At 39.6% G+C, this 17,165-nt stretch overlaps 2 long non-coding RNA genes across 2 annotated transcripts; both read right to left on the bottom strand.

Moving 5' to 3' along the window:
- Positions 1-10,302: 10,302 nt before the first annotated feature.
- Positions 10,303-12,393, bottom strand: LOC309691309. Its single transcript, XR_014271949.1, has 3 exons — positions 12,207-12,393; positions 11,667-11,710; positions 10,303-10,597 (listed from the first exon to the last, which is right to left on the bottom strand). It is a non-coding gene; the product is annotated as an uncharacterized lncRNA (long non-coding RNA).
- A 476-nt stretch (positions 12,394-12,869) lies between these two features.
- On the bottom strand, positions 12,870-14,178 carry LOC309691054. The gene is made up of 2 exons (XR_014271872.1): positions 13,521-14,178; positions 12,870-13,391 (listed from the first exon to the last, which is right to left on the bottom strand). It is a non-coding gene; the product is annotated as an uncharacterized lncRNA (long non-coding RNA).
- Between the last annotated feature and the right edge of the window lie 2,987 nt (positions 14,179-17,165).

The following is a 17,165-nucleotide window of genomic DNA, read 5'->3' on the forward strand; positions in this document are numbered from 1 at the left end:
AACTTTGACATTAAAAGGTGTTCAAACAAGTACAAGATATTTACAATAAGCAGACCTCAGTGCAAGAAAGAGTCTTTCCAACACTGATAAGCACAGAGGCCAACTTTGACATTAAAAGGTGTAAAAACAAGTACAAGATATTTACAAAAAGCAGACCTCAGTGCAAGAAAGAGCCTTTCTAACACTGATAAGCACAGAGGCCAACTTTGACATTAAAAGGTGTTCAAACAAGTACAAGATATTTACAATAAGCAGACCTCAGTGCAAGAAAGAGTCTTTCCAACACTGAAAAAGCACAGAGGCCAACTTTGACATGAAAAGGTGTAAAAATCAAGTACAAGATATTTACAATAAGCAGACCTCAGTGCAAGAAAGAGTCTTTCCAACACTGATAAGCACAGAGGCCAACTTTGACATTAAAAGGTGTTCAAACAAGTACAAGATATTTACAAAAAGCAGACCTCAGTGCAAGAAAGAGTCTTTCCAACACGGAAAAAGCACAGAGGCCAACTTTGACATGAAAAGGTGTAAAAATCAAGTACAAGATATTTACAATAAGCAGACCTCAGTGCAAGAAAGAGTCTTTCCAACACGGAAAAAGCAAAGAGGCCAACTTTAACATTAAAAGGTCTTCAAACAAGTACAAGATATTTACAATAAGCAGCCCTCAGTGCAAGAAAGAGTCTTTCCAACACTGAAAAAGCACAGAGGCCAACTTTGACATGAAAAGGTGTTCAAACAAGTACAAGATATTTACAATAAGCAGCCCTCAGTGCAAAAAAGAGTCTTTCCAACACTGAAAAAGCACAGAGGCCAACTTTGACATGAAAAGGTGTAAAAATCAAGTACAAGATATTTACAATAAGCAGACCTCAGTGCAAGAAAGAGTCTTTCCAACACTGATAAGCACAGAGGCCAACTTTGACATTAAAAGGTGTTCAAACAAGTACAAGATATTTACAATAAGCAGACCTTAGTGCAAGAAAGAGTCTTTCCAACACTGATAAGCACAGAGGCCAACTTTGACATTAAAAGGTGTTCAAACAAGTACAAGATATTTACTATAAGCAGACCTCAGTGCAAGAAAGAGTCTTTCCAACACTGATAAGCACAGAGGCCAACTTTGACATTAAAAGGTGTTCAAACAAGTACAAGATATTTACAATAAGCAGACCTCAGTGCAAGAAAGAGTCTTTCTAACACTGAGGAAGCGCAGAGGCCAACTTTGACATTAAAAGGTGTAAAAACAAGTACAAGATATTTACAATAAGCAGACCTCAGTGCAAGAAAGAGTCTTTCCAACACTGATAAGCTCAGAGGCCAACTTTGACATGAAAAGGTGTTCAAACAAGTACAAGGTATTTACAATAAGCAGACCTCGGTGCAAGAAAGAGTCTTTCCAACACGGAAAAAGCACAGAGGCCAACTTTGACATTAAAAGGTGTAAAAACAAGTACAAGATATTTACAATAAGCAGACCTCAGTGCAAGAAAGAGTCTTTCTAACACTGAGGAAGCGCAGAGGCCAACTTTGACATGAAAAGGTGTAAAAACAAGTACAAGGTATTTACAATAAGCAGACCTCGGTGCAAGAAAGAGTCTTTCCAACACGGAAAAAGCACAGAGGCCAACTTTGACATTAAAAGGTGTTCAAACAAGTACAAGATATTTACAATAAGCACACCTCAGTGCAAAAACGTGTCTTTCCAACACTGACAAGCACAGAGGCCAACTTTGACATGAAAAGGTGTTCAAACAAGTACAAGATATTTACTATAAGCAGACCTCAGTGCAAGAAAGAGTCTTTCCAACACTGATAAGCACAGAGGCCAACTTTGACATTAAAAGGTGTAAAAACAAGTACAAGATATTTACAATAAGCAGACCTCAGTGCAAGAAAGAGCCTTTCCAACACTGATAAGCACAGAGGCCAACTTTGACATGAAAAGGTGTAAAAACAAGTACAAGATATTTACAAAAAGCAGACCTCAGTGCAAGAAAGAGTCTTTCTAACACTGATAAGCACAGAGGCCAACTTTAACATTAAAAGGTCTTCAAACAAGTACAAGATATTTACAATAAGCAGACCTCAGTGCAAGAAAGAGTCTTTCTAACACTGATAAGCACAGAGGCCAACTTTGACATTAAAAGGTGTTCAAACAAGTACAAGATATTCACAATAAGCAGCCCTCAGTGCAAGAAAGAGTCTTTCTAACACTGATAAGCACAGAGGCCAACTTTGACATTAAAAGGTGTTCAAACAAGTACAAGATATTCACAATAAGCAGACCTCAGTGCAAGAAAGAGTCTTTCCAACACTGAAAAAGCACAGAGGCCAACTTTAACATTAAAAGGTCTTCAAACAAGTACAAGATATTCACAATAAGCAGCCCTCAGTGCAAGAAAGAGTCTTTCCAACACTGAAAAAGCACAGAGGCCAACTTTGACATGAAAAGGTTTTCAAACAAGTAGAAGATATTTACAATAAGCAGACCTCAGTGCAAGAAAGAGTCTTTCCAACACTGAAAAAGCACAGAGGCCAACTTTGACATTAAAAGGTGTTCAAACATGTACAAGATATTTACAATAAGCAGACCTCAGTGCAAGAAAGAGTCTTTCCAACACTGAAAAAGCACAGAGGCCAACTTTGACATTAAAAGGTGTTCAAACAAGTACAAGATATTTACAATAAGCAGACCTCAGTGCAAGAAAGAGTCTTTCTAACACTTCAGAAGTGCAGAGGCCAACTTTGACAATAAAAGGTGTTCAAACATGTACAAGATATTTACAATAAGCAGACCTCAGTGCAAGAAAGAGTCTTTCCAACACTGAAAAAGCACAGAGGCCAACTTTGACATTAAAAGGTGTTCAAACATGTACAAGATATTTACAATAAGCAGACCTCAGTGCAAGAAAGAGTCTTTCCAACAATGAAAAAGCACAGAGGCCAACTTTGACATAAAAGGTGTAAAAACAAGTACAAGATATTTACAATAAGCAGACCTCAGTGCAAGAAATAGTCTTTCCAACACTGATAAGCACAGAGGCCAACTTTGACATTAAAAGGTGTAAAATCAAGTACAAGATATTTACAATAACCAGACCTCAGTGCAAGAAATAGTCTTTCCAACACTGATAAGCACAGAGGCCAACTTTGACATAAAAGGTGTAAAAACAAGTACAAGATATTTACAATAAGCAGACCTCAGTGCAAGAAAGAGTCTTTCCAACACTGAAAAAGCACAGAGGCCAACTTTGACATTAAAAGGTGTAAAATCAAGTACAAGATATTCACAATAAGCAGACCTCAGTGCAAGAAAGAGTCTTTCCAACACGGAAAAAGCACAGAGGCCAACTTTGACATTAAAAGGTGTAAAATCAAGTACAAGATATTTATAATAAGCAGACCTCAGTGCAAGAAAGAGTCTTTCCAACACTGATAAGCACAGAGGCCAACTTTAACATTAAAAGGTCTTCAAACAAGTACAAGATATTTACAATAAGCAGACCTCAGTGCAAGAAAGAGTCTTTCTAACACTGATAAGCACAGAGGCCAACTTTGACATGAAAAGGTGTAAAAATCAAGTACAAGATATTTACAATAAGCAGACCTCAGTGCAAGAAAGAGTCTTTCCAACACTGAAAAAGCATAGAGGCCAACTTTGACATGAAAAGGTGTAAAAATCAAGTACAAGATATTTACAATAAGCAGACCTCAGTGCAAGAAAGAGTCTTTCCAACACTGATAAGCACAGAGGCCAACTTTGACATTAAAAGGTGTTCAAACAAGTACAAGATATTTACAATAAGCAGACCTCAGTGCAAGAAAGAGTCTTTCCAACACTGAAAAAGCACAGAGGCCAACTTTGACATGAAAAGGTGTTCAAACAAGTACAAGATATTTACAATAAGCAGACCTCAGTGCAAGAAATAGTCTTTCCAACACTGATAAGCACAGAGGCCAACTTTGACATGAAAAGGTGTAAAAACAAGTACAAGATATTTACAATAAGCAGACCTCAGTGCAAGAAAGAGTCTTTCCAACACTGACAAGCACAGAGGCCAACTTTGACATGAAAAGGTATTCAAACAAGTACAAGATATTTACAATAAGCAGACCTCAGTGCAAGAAAGAGTCTTTCCAACACTGAAAAAGCACAGAGGCCAACTTTGACATTAAAAGGTGTTCAAACAAGTACAAGATATTTACAATAAGCAGACCTCAGTGCAAGAAAGAGTCTTTCCAACACTGAAAAAGCACAGAGGCCAACTTTGACATGAAAAGGTGTAAAAACAAGTACAAGATATTTACAATAAGCAGACCTCAGTGCAAGAAAGAGTCTTTCCAACACTGAAAAAGCACAGAGGCCAACTTTGACATTAAAAGGTGTAAAAACAAGTACAAGGTATTTACAATAAGCAGACCTCATTGCAAGAAAGAGTCTTTCCAACACTGATAAGCACAGAGGCCAACTTTGACATTAAAAGGTGTAAAATCAAGTACAAGATATTTACAATAAGCAGACCTCAGTGCAAGAAAGAGTCTTTCCAACACTGAAAAAGCACAGAGGCCAACTTTGACATTAAAAGGTGTTCAAACAAGTACAAGATATTTACAATAAGCAGACCTCAGTGCAAGAAAGAGTCTTTCCAACACTGAAAAAGCACAGAGGCCAACTTTGACATAAAAGGTGTAAAAACAAGTATAAGATATTTACAATAAGCAGACCTCAGTGCAAGAAAGAGTCTTTCCAACACTGAAAAAGCACAGAGGCCAACTTTGACATAAAAGGTGTAAAAACAAGTATAAGATATTTACAATAAGCAGACCTCAGTGCAAGAAAGAGTCTTTCCAACACTGATAAGCACAGAGGCCAACTTTGACATTAAAAGGTGTAAAATCAAGTACAAGATATTTACAATAAGCAGACCTCAGTGCAAGAAAGAGTCTTTCCAACACTGAAAAAGCACAGAGGCCAACTTTGACATTAAAAGGTGTTCAAACAAGTACAAGATATTTACAATAAGCAGACCTCAGTGCAAGAAAGAGTCTTTCCAACACTGAAAAAGCACAGAGGCCAACTTTGACATGAAAAGGTGTAAAAACAAGTACAAGATATTTACAATAAGCAGACCTCAGTGCAAGAAAGAGTCTTTCCAACACTGAAAAAGTACAGAGGCCAACTTTGACATTAAAAGGTGTAAAAACAAGTACAAGATATTTACAATAAGCAGACCTCATTGCAAGAAAGAGTCTTTCCAACAATGAAAAAGCACAGAGGCCAACTTTGACATTAAAAGGTGTTCAAACAAGTACAAGATATTTACAATAAGCAGACCTCAGTGCAAGAAAGAGTCTTTCTAACACTGAAAAATCACAGAGACCAACTTTGACATTAAAAGGTGTAAAAACAAGTACAAGTGTTAACTCAAAATACACGACGTCGTACTCTCAGTCACAGCGCTTTATTTGTTCCGCCATTTTTCATACGGACAACAACAACAACCCTTCGCGGGCTACAGTACTCTCGCGATAAAATAGAAAATAACAAGTTAACAATCTCCCTCTTTCTTAAAATAAAATAAAATAAAAGTATAAACACACCCCTGTAAACATTTGTATACATATATGTATATATTTATATAAACAAAAAAAAAATTTCAAAAGTGCTTTGCTTTACTTAAAGCATACTATCATTGCACACAATAAACAATGGTACATTTGAATGCAAAGACAACTTTGTAAACAAAGGATTACAGTATCCAGAGTCCTTCATCTAGCGCCTTTAGAAGGGTTAAAGGTGAAACTCCCTTTTTTGTCAGACAATCAGCAAGTTGAGATTTTGAATCTGACCAACAAACCTGTCTGATTTTCTTGCCTTGTATGAGCTCTTTAATGCTGCTCATTTCTAGCCCCAGTCTCTTCTCTGTAACCTGCTTAGTAGACTTGAGTGCATCAAACAAGGAATGATTATCAGTCACACAGATCAAAGGAAGAGCGTTTAGACCAGTGTAAGACCAGTTGTAAGCTCAGAAAAAAGTGTTGCCAGGAAGACTGCACTGTTCATGTTTTCAGTGATGCTTCATTTGGCAACCTTCCTGATGGCGGTACTCAAGGAGGGGCATTAATCGTCCTTATGGGTAAAGGAGGAAAGTTTTGTCCTCTCTTCTGGCAGTCTAAAAAAATCAGGCGCGTGGTCAGAAGTACACTGGCAGGAGAAACTCTTGCCATGTCAGATGGAATTCCATCTGACATGGCCATGTCTTGCCATCAGGAAGGTTGCCAAATGAAGCATCACTGAAAACATGAACAGTGCAGTCTTCCTGGCAAAACATCCATCTGACATGGCAAGAGTTTCTCCTGCCAGTGTACTTCTGACCACGCGCCTGATTTTTTTAGACTGCCAGAAGAGAGGACAAAACTTTCCTCCTTTACCCATAAGGACGATTAATGCCCCTCCTTGAGTACCGCCATCAGGAAGGTTGCCAAATGAAGCATCACTGAAAACAACCAATGCCAGATCCTCACTGTTACCCAAGTGCTGAAACTTAAGAGTCACTTTCTCTGCCTTAAGTTTACGGATTACTTTGTTCACTTCATGAATAGACTGTACAGTTGCATCTTTGATATTAGATCCAAGGCTACATGTGTCAAACATAACATCAGGCCTTGTTTGTTTGGCAACCCACAAAATCTGTCCTATTTTTGACCTGAGTTGCTCACGTTCTGTTTCACTTAAGGAAGCCTCCCTCTGTACAGCCCGTGCTGCTTGTAACTGAACCGGTTGTAGGTTGTCAATGTAAAGTTGTTGATGCACCTCTATTACATCATTAACTGTACAAATGTCCATACCAACATAAGAAAAGCTGTCATGTTCTTCACGGCCCACAAGGAAGGTAGATTTCAGTACAGGAATGATATGAGTTGCAAAGTGACTTGAACCAGCCCAAAGGAAATCATCAACGTGACATGCAAGCACTCCTGTAACCTCAGATTGTTCATTCTGCCAATAGAACACTGCAGGATCAACCTGTGATATTTTACCACCAGTTTTGAGCATAATGTCTTTGACCTTATTGTACCAATAAAGTGAAGCATCTGCAAGTCCATAAACACACTTTTTCAGTTTCCATTGAACATTGTCCTTGCCAGCTTCAGGTGGGGGACGAAGATAGATGCCTCTTGACAGTTCCATTCCCTGCAAGAAGGCAGATTTAATGTCCATTGAATTTACTCTCCACTTGTTTTGACATATCACAGCTAGCACCAGTCTGAGGGACTCAGACGCACATGTTGGAGAGTCTTTCTGTAGTTCTTTAGTATTTACCTCTTCAAACCCCCGTGCCACAAGTCGAGCCTTTGGGACAACACCATTAGTAGTTTCTTTGAGTGTACAGACCCATCTAGTAGACAGACATTTTTGACCCAGGTCTTTCACTTCATCAAACACACCATTACTTTGCCAGCTCTCAATCTCCTGCTGCTTAGCAGAATCAAAGGAAATATCTTTTGTTATGAGTACATCTGCATCTCTGTTTTCACCTTCACTACCATCATGCTCAAGATATTGCACATTGTACCAGTTTTTGTATTGCCCTTTTGCTTTTCCCGCTCTGCCTAGCACTCTGGCTGTGTGTTGAACACCGTTGTCTCTGTTGGTAAAAGCAATCAGCTGTCCTGATCTTAATTTTACATTTGCAGAGACGTGATCAGTGGGTGTAGAGGGCTCATTTGCAGTTTGTGTGACAGACATGTTTTCTGTAGTGTTGGTTTCTCTGTCAATAGTGATGTCTTCTTCCTCACTAATACTCTGTTCACCATCGTGTGTGTCAGTGTCATCATTTTCAACTGCGTCTTTGTTGTCATCATCAGTAGTACTGTGTGGTATTTGTTTATCTCCAGTCTGTGAATCCACTTTAGTCAATCTTGACTGGTGTACTCTTACAAGAGTCCCCCCATGTCTTACAAATACAACAGTTCCATCCTGCCCAATAACTACACCTGGACCCTTCCACTCTGTACAGTCGACTCGTTTGTAGTATACTTTATCTCCTGCCTCATATTTGTCATCTGTAGGCCTAAGTTGTTTGCGTAGTGCTCTCCTGATCCTTTCTGAACACTCTGCCTCAGTAAATGCTTTCCTGGAAGCATGTAATGCTGAGATATGTTCAGCTACTCTTGCACTTACAGTTGTGCCCTCTAAGGCAGGTGGCTTATCCATCAACACAGAAGGAAGGTTGGGGTTTTGGCCAAACACAAGTTGATGTGGACTATAACCATGTACATTAAGCATACTGTTTTTGGCCATAAGGGCCCAGTCTAGCGCAGTGTGCCAGTCACATCCACATTCCTTTTTTACCTTCAGGAGGATTTCTGTAAGTGTTATGTTATGTCTCTCCAGTAGTCCGTTGCTCCAGGGACTATACCCCGCCGTTGTTTTTACCTCAATGTTGAAGTTTTCAGCCATGTCCCGAATGTCTGTGTTGTTGAACTCTCCGCCGTTGTCTGTGTAGAGCCGTCTGGGGGCACCGTGAATGCTTATCCAGGTGTGAATGAAGGAGTTGATGATCTCTGCAGCTTTCTTTGTCTTTACGATGCTGCCGGCACTGAAGCGTGTGAAGTGGTCGATGATGTGAAGGTACCACACATTGGGCTCCAGCTCATGTAGATCCATCGCTACTGTCTCATTATACTCAGAAGCCAGGGGTAGACCAACAGCAGGTCTCGGCTTGGTTTTGCAATATTTCTGACAAATGTCACAGTCATGAACTATCTCTTGTAGAATAACTGCACATTGTTTATCTGTATTGCCAGAGCTTTGGATGAGCCTCAATAACCTCTCTGCAGATGCATGACCAAACTGCTTATGAAGTTTCACAAGGACTTTCTGTTTCTCTTTTGTAGACATTTCAGCAGTTACCATGAGAACTTCATTTTCATTGCAACTTTCTGTAGTATTTTCATCTCTAATGTCCACGCAATAGTGTCCCGAACTAGTGAGCTCTAGAGGAACAGGCTGCTTGAACATGACAACACTGTCATTCTCCATGTCTAGAACAGTCCCTGCTTTCTTGAGAGACGTTTTGCTCAGTAGTAGTGGAATGTCAACAGGAACTACTTCACTTTCAATGTCACATTTTGTTTGTCCAATTTTGGCTGGAAGTTTCACTTTTCTGCTGGAATACACTACAATACCATCCCCAAAGCGAAATGGTCTGGAGCTGGGGGTTTCTGATTGCAACAGCTTGTTTACTTGGCCTTGGCTGAGGTCACGCATGTAACTATCTAGCCACTTCTGACCACAAACTGTACGTGTACATGCAGTATCAATAATGGTTGACCCCAGTGCCTCAGTCAGGAAAATTTCAGCGTCTGTCATTGAGGCTTTAGTGTACAAAGTAATGTTACACTCCTCCACTTTTTCATCCGGTTATAACGCTGTTCAAAGTCTATAATGTAGTCTGCCATGGACACGCTGTGGTTCTTTGCAATGGAGTCAAAACACGAGTAGGCTTCATAAGCGCGGTCTTTCTCTTCTCTCTGAAACACCGCGTCAAGTTTTGCAAGCAGTATTTCCATACCGTCATCTTTGTCTGCGGGTATCTCCATGGCCGTTTCTCTGGCTCTTCCCTCGAGGCCCAGCACCACCGCGAGTGCCTGTTTCTTTTTATCCAGCTCCGTAACTCGTCTCCAGATGTTGACTTCATTCTTCCAGCATTCGTATGGCCTGGCTACATCAAGCTTTGGTGGTACTTTGTAATTGGAAACCATCCTCTGCTACCAATGTTAACTCAAAAGACACGACGTCGTACTCTCATTCACAGCGCTTTATTCATTCCGCCATTTTTCATACGGACAACAACAACAACCCTTCGCGGGCAACAGTACTCTCGCGATAAAACAGAAAATAACAAGTTAACACAATATATTTACAATAAGCAGACCTCAGTGCAAGAAAGAGTCTTTCCACCAATGAAAAAGCACAAAGACCAACTTTGAAATTAAAAGGTGTAAAAACAAGTACAAGATATTTGCAATAAGCAGACCTCAGTGCAAGAAAGAGTCTTTCTAACACTGATAAGCACAGAGGTGAACTTTGACATGAAAAGGTGTAAAAACAAGTACAAGATATTTACAATAAGCAGACCTCAGTGCAAGAAAGAGTCTTTCTAACACTGATAAGCACAGAGGTGAACTTTGACATGAAAAGGTGTAAAAACAAGTACAAGATATTTACAATAAGCAGACCTCAGTGCAAGAAAGAGTCTTTCCAACACTGATAAGCACAGAGGCCAACTTTGACATGAAAAGGTGTAAAAACAAGTACAAGATATTTACAATAAGCAGACCTCAGTGCAAGAAAGCAAGGTGGGGAGGGGGTACTCACCTTCCACTTCACTGACACGCATCAGCATCCAGTTCTTCATGAGAAGAGGGGGAGGATGAGAGGGCGATGTACTCACCTTTACTGACACGCACGGTATCAGTGTCCCACGCTTCATCAGAAGAGATGGCGCTCAGGAGACTGTCATCAAGGATCCTGATGACTTCAGAAAGGTCTCGTTCTTGGGACGTTCAACAATGTAGTCAAGACAGCCTGTAAGGAAACAAAGTTTAAAATAACAGTAGGAATGTAGTAAGCACCCAGTGCTAAAGCTACAGGCTACATTCATATCAGACTGAATGACACTTTACTTGTTCATGTGAGAAGAAAACAAGATTTCAACTATGTCCACAATCATTAAGTGAAGCATCCAAATCTCTGCCAAGGCAGCTCACTCTGTGCACACTACACTTTTAAGGTAACAGTATTGTATTTTGTATACATTCATTTTGTTTATTTGTTCTTTTTAAACCTTTATGCAAACACTACGTTGGACTAGGTCATGGATAATAGGTACTGATTTGTAAAGAACTGGACATGAATAGCATACTGCAGAAAACCCATAAATAATTTAGCAGCTCATTCTCATATTTTTTTTAATTCTTTCATTAACGATGTAAAATATAACGAAACATTTAATCTCCCCATGTACCAATTCCATGTCCTAAATATTGCTAATGCAAAAAAGGCAGTAGAACTCCACACACAATTTTAAAAATAAAACACATTTTTGTAACAGTTTGACTTTATGATTATTTTTGACTATGATTGATGTTTTAATATTCTTTTTTATATTATTTCATTTTATTTTATTTATCATCGCATATGTAGCTGGGGAAAAGTTATAGTTTATTCAAATGAAGCCTTTGAGAAGAAAATGATGTCAGGACCTACAGGGGACCTGGTGTGTTTACTCCTATATGTCCTAACATTGTGAGGAGATGCTGTTACCATAGAAACCGATATACACATATACATATGTATATTTGGGGAGGGGGGCATTTTACGAATTTTAAGCTAATTTTAACCATTTCATTGGAAAAAAGTGTCAAATTTGAAGGCTTCAAATCAAAGTAAAACCTTTTTTCACATTCATACACCAGTCGGTAATAAATTCTACACCTCTCCTGGAAAATTTAAAGCATAAAAGCGATTTGCCAGGAAAAGTCTTAGAACACACTTATTTTGATCACATTAAAACGTGATATTCACACTGGAACCTGTAAAATTACTATAGTCATCTAGTGATTCTTGAAATAATTGAAGAAATTTTGAAATGTACCTGGTGGCTGTCGACGAGTCGGGGTCCACGATCTTCAAGCTTTGCTGTTATGATGAAACACAAGTACAAAAGATCCAAAGATGCAGTAGTTGTTGTTGCTTTGTAGTAAAATCTGCTTTCTGTAGAAATATTCTCCAAAAGTTATCTTTCCACAAGCTGAGCTTGGAGCAGGTCAAGACAAATCCAAGAGCAAGTGTAAAGGAACAGCTGGAACCTTGCGCAGCATTCATATACCAACAGCCTGCATGGTTATGGTTGCTAACATGCGTGTGCACGTGATATAACTATATGAACTGAGCCCATCAGTGTAATTTACAGTAAAGTTATGGTCATTTATAGTTACTGCCTTTGTCACCCTTTATGTGGGATGTCTAATAACCATGTAGGTATATCCAGAAATAAACACAGATATTAGAAAGCAGTAAGTCAGTACCTGAGATGTTTGTTTCAGTGAATAACATTAGCATAGCTCATGCTAATATTACAGCTTCACATTTTTCTTTTCAAAGGTAACAAAAACTTTGCGTTCTCGCTACTTACCATGCTGTAATACAGGTATATGCTAGCAATGACAACATTTAACAGATGTTTTTTAAATGCTAGCCGTGCTAATTAGCCTTAGGATCGCTTGAGGTCTTGTTTCCAGCTCTAGTTGTCATAAGGGAACTTAGGCCTGTGCAAGCCTTTGGCACGAAAATGAGTCTCGTAAAGCTCACTATTAAACTGACAAAAAGCCTTAGAACCTATAAACTATTATTCTTACAACTGTGCTGTGTTTATGTTATAACATATAGCAAGAACCTATAACGATAATTGACATTTGACCTCACTGTATGATTATAGCAGCTGTGTGTTATGTCATGGCATGTTTTTAAAATGCCACCTGAAATTTAGGAGGGGGGTTCTTGAGAGTTTTGTACTTTCATCTGATAACACATACTGTTTATGTATATTTAACACAACAGGCAAGGGATTGTGGTATAATTAGAATTAACACAGATTGTGTAGTCTTTAAATAGACGAGCATTTTTAAAAGCACACATATTATTTGAACACTTCCGTAACTTATTTTTAGTTTTGCTGCACATAAGTTGAATGCAATTAAATCTCATTACCTTTTATTATCCTTGAACTTATTTCATTACACGTAATATAAACACTGCTTATTTAGAAAATAATAATTAAAACACTCCTTGTAATGCGTTAAAATCAGCCCAACTTTTATTTTCAAATTTAAAGCATTTCAGCCAACATACTGGACACTGTTCTGCTGAACAACACACATATTTCCAATATTGTAGCTGGTGTTACTTAATAATTTATTATTTTATTTGTCACACACTTTAAAACTTTAATAACTTTTCAATAAAACAAAGTCTCAGATTTAATTATTCTGAAACTAAGTTTAAGCTTCCCATAACTTTTTATTGCAAGTTACATTACTAATATAATAAATATAAAATGTTTTTATTGTTCATCCACAAGTGCAGTCTCTGGCTCAAACAACACAGAAGCTTGGTATGTTCGTTTGTCAGTCGAGGCATTACTGCTTGAGTGCCTGTCATGAATTTAGCTCATCCAAATGCAATTGTCTGACGAAAGTCTTTAACATTGTCCCAACTTCCCTTAAGTACAGTGGCAGTAGATGTGGGCTGGAGATGCAATGACCTTGAACCTGCAGGTGACCACACCATCTGTGATGGAGGGCTCATCTCTCCTGGTGTCCTGCAAGGAAACAACAATATTCTTTAGAACACCAAGTTATATTTGATCTACTTATTTCACTTATCTGTGGCCGGGTTGTGGGGGCAGCAGCCTAAGCAGAGAACTCCAGACCTCCTTTTCCACACCCACCTCCTCCAGCTTATCTAGGGGAACTCCATCATGTCTTGGGTCTGATTCAGGGCCTCCTCCTGGTGGGAGCTCGTCCAGTACACCTCACCTGGGAGACGCTCAGGAGGAATCCTTGTCAGATGCCAGAACCACTTTAACCTGCTCCTTTTGATGTGGATGAGAGAAAAATACAGAAAAAACCCAATAATCATATGATTTCTGATGAGCATGCGCTTTGACAACAGTGGGAAGGAAAAACTCCATTTTAAAAGAAAGAATCCTCCAGTAGCACCAGGCTGAGGAAGGGACAGCCATCTGCCACAACCTGTTGGGATGAGCAGAGGAAGACAGGACAAAAGATAAAACTGAAGGCTCTGCCTCCCATTCTACTTTTAAATACTCTAGGAACAACAAGTAAGCCTGCAGTGTGAGAGCGAAGTGCTCTAATAGGGTGATATGGTACTACAAGGTCATTAAGATAAGATGGGGCCTGATTATTTAAGACCTTGTATGTGAGGAGCAGGATTTTGAATTCAATTCTGGATTTAACAGGGAGCCATAGTCTGTCCCCCAGTGCATGTAGCAGGCATGGAGGAGATCCAGGCCCCAGACACCCAGAGGCCCCCAGAATGTGAGAGCCCAAGGAGGACTATCGGAGTTGCAGCCATGCCACCCTCCTGGGAAGCGTTGAGGAGAGCCCCAGATTAGAGGTCACCCAGCAGCCACGGAGCAGAAGCCGCAGGGGGCCCGTGATGTGGCCGTGGGCTCTGCCGGCAGACAGCTGTGCCAGAGTGACCTGAGCCACAGGCCCAGAGGACTGAGAGCCCCCCACCCCCCGGAAGTGGCCTGACGGAGCCACGGGTGCCAGACCCCGCCAAGCAGTCACTGGGAGTGAGCCGGTACATACCTGAGCGCCCAGCCCCGGACACCAGAACCACCAACACACCGACGCCTGAGGGCATCAGCTAACGGCAAGGAGTGTGGTGAATCGAGATAGGCCTCCATACCTTGGAGGGCCTGAGATGTTCCCAGAGACATGGAGTGTAACCGACCTGACATACAGACACAGTCGAACAGGCGCACGCAGCCACCAACGGGCATTCCCACCCTCATGCACACATATTCAAATACTCCACAATCACCCAACGTGGAGACAGACACAAATGGACACTGTACACAGTCCTCTTTTAAGGAAGAAAAATCATTGCAGATTCATGTATTACTCACTTTGAAACAGTTACAACAACATATCTAATAAAATGGACATTCTCAGTCACCCACACATGAAGTCCTACCCCACCACCCTCGGGAAAAAACATACGTTACTTATGTTGTTTCTTTTTATGTGTTTTACAACTGTGAAAGATTCACTGACTCTTACTAAATGACCTCACACAGTGCCTAATTTCTAAAAAGGATTTCACACTAATAGAAACACATCGACGTCTCTTTTTCTCAGAGAGAAACATGTAAACCTGCACTCACACTGTATTCTTTTTGTTAAACCGTCACTGGCTCCTTCACTGGCCTCCTCATGTTTGGGTGACACTTAACAGCTAATTACTGAAATGTTCTCATTGCATGTTTGTATATCAACTAACGCACGGTTGGATCACCCAGAGAACTTTCTACTCACACGAAACATTTTTGCAAATGCATCCTGACGCTAATTTGACCTGCAGGCTTTCAATTGCTCCTCTGTTGTAAACCCCACAGCAGCTTTTTCAGGCCAAAAGAAGGTTTTGCACTAGCACAGAATCTGACCCTGAATATCACCATGATAGCTCTGACCACTTGATTTCTCGTTCTTAACTTTATCAAATGAAACACTCTGAAGATGACAGCTGAATTCCAATCAATTAAACTAACTCTGCATATTGTATTCCTGTCTTGGGATCAAAGTGCTGGAGAGGTGATCCGGTGAGTTCCTGCAGGACAACATGATGTGAAAAATTCTTGTTTGGTTTGAACAACAAAACTGATGAGTTGCTGACTGTGAGCTGCAGCTAGTGTAAATCATGCTTTTGATGGATATTTCTCACTGACACACTTTTTGACCTCCTCTAATAACAAATGTTACCTGAGTTCAGTGTGCACTGCTTTCGTGTCAAGCAGATATGTGTCATATGTCATATGTGTTCTTGATTGAACCTCCTGCTCTGGTTGTTTCATGCAGGCTATACTTATGTTCTTGATCAAAACCGACCTCAAAAATAAATGATGTTTATCTTAAGATAGACACTCAGTGATGCTGCAATAGCAGGAACTGACCTTCAAACCCTCATCCTGCCCTGCACCAGTGGTCACAGTGGGAGATTGAAGTAGTTTAAGCAGTTTTGTCCTGTTGAAATCATCTTTAGTGAGCCCCTCTGATAAATATTTAGACTTTCACACATTTCAGGTTGTAGGAGTGGGCTGATTAAAGTGTCTACTTTCTTCACTTTACAAGCAGCTTAATATTGTACAAGGACATTGCTCAAAATTTTATAACACATCTGTTCTGCTATCCCTCCTGTCAGCTAAGCACAGAAAGCTGAGGCTACAGTTCATATGGGTTTGGAAAATTGGGAAACAATGCTGAGTTTCAATTTCAATCTTGTTGTAACACAGATTATATTTTTCATGAATAGAGTCAGCCAGGACACAGCCTTCCCCTGCACCCGTACCTACTCCTAATACCTAATACACAGAAGAGTAAACACAGTCAGTAAGCTTGTCACTTACGGAACTCATCAGGAATCAGAAGACTGCAAATCCTGTAAAAGAGTTAAAGATGCAGCGTTAAGAGCATATGAGCTGGCATTATGGTTAGTTTATTGAAATTTAATTTTACACTTTTTTATTTAACAAGCAGACCTCAGTGCAAGAAAGAGTCTTTCCAACACTGAAAAATCACAGAGACCAACTTTGACATTAAAAGGTGTAAAAACAAGTACAAGATAAAAATGTAGGAGACTCTCACCCACGCTTGACTGCAAAAGGTGGCTTGTGTAAAATCCTGTCCCTGCTGAGATTTCTTCTGCTATGATGGGTCATTGAAGTCTAACTGCCTAACAGTTACATTTATTTCTGTATCTCAATAAATCATGTTCGGTTTTACCACATGATCTCTCCTTATTGAACTGCTTTTGTAGATAAGCTTCAAGCCAGAAATGAACTATACCTAAACCAAAAATATTAGTGAGAAAGTGTCTGGACAATCTCCAGCTGTGCTGCGTGTATTAAAGATAACTTCATACACTGTCTGGTTGTCATGTCTGAAACAGGCTGTACAGTCACACAGATAAAAGACAGCAGTCATGTTTCTAATGATATAAATCAACCAGAAAGATTTTAAAGATAAAAGCTGTGAGGCCTCACTAGAGAAAGGATGGCTTGTTATCATTACATGAAGTGATTTAGAAATATTATGTAAGCTTTCAGGGCAGCACTCACAGCTTCTTAAAACTGATTACCTGATGGTAAGCTTACACAGATATGTAAACATACAGGTGAACTCTAAGAGGTTATAAAGAAGAGAGCTGTGCTGCTATTTTTACAGAACACAATTTATTTACATTTTTATATTTACAATCAGTTTTTATTTATTTAAACAAAATAAACACTACAAAACTAGAACAAAACTATCTTATGTACAATATCAACAGTTTCTCCCCTATTTCCTTT

The sequence above is a fragment of the Aulonocara stuartgranti genome (genome assembly GCF_965226115.1).
Source record: "Aulonocara stuartgranti genome assembly, chromosome: 16".
Lineage (NCBI taxonomy): Eukaryota > Metazoa > Chordata > Actinopteri > Cichliformes > Cichlidae > Aulonocara > Aulonocara stuartgranti.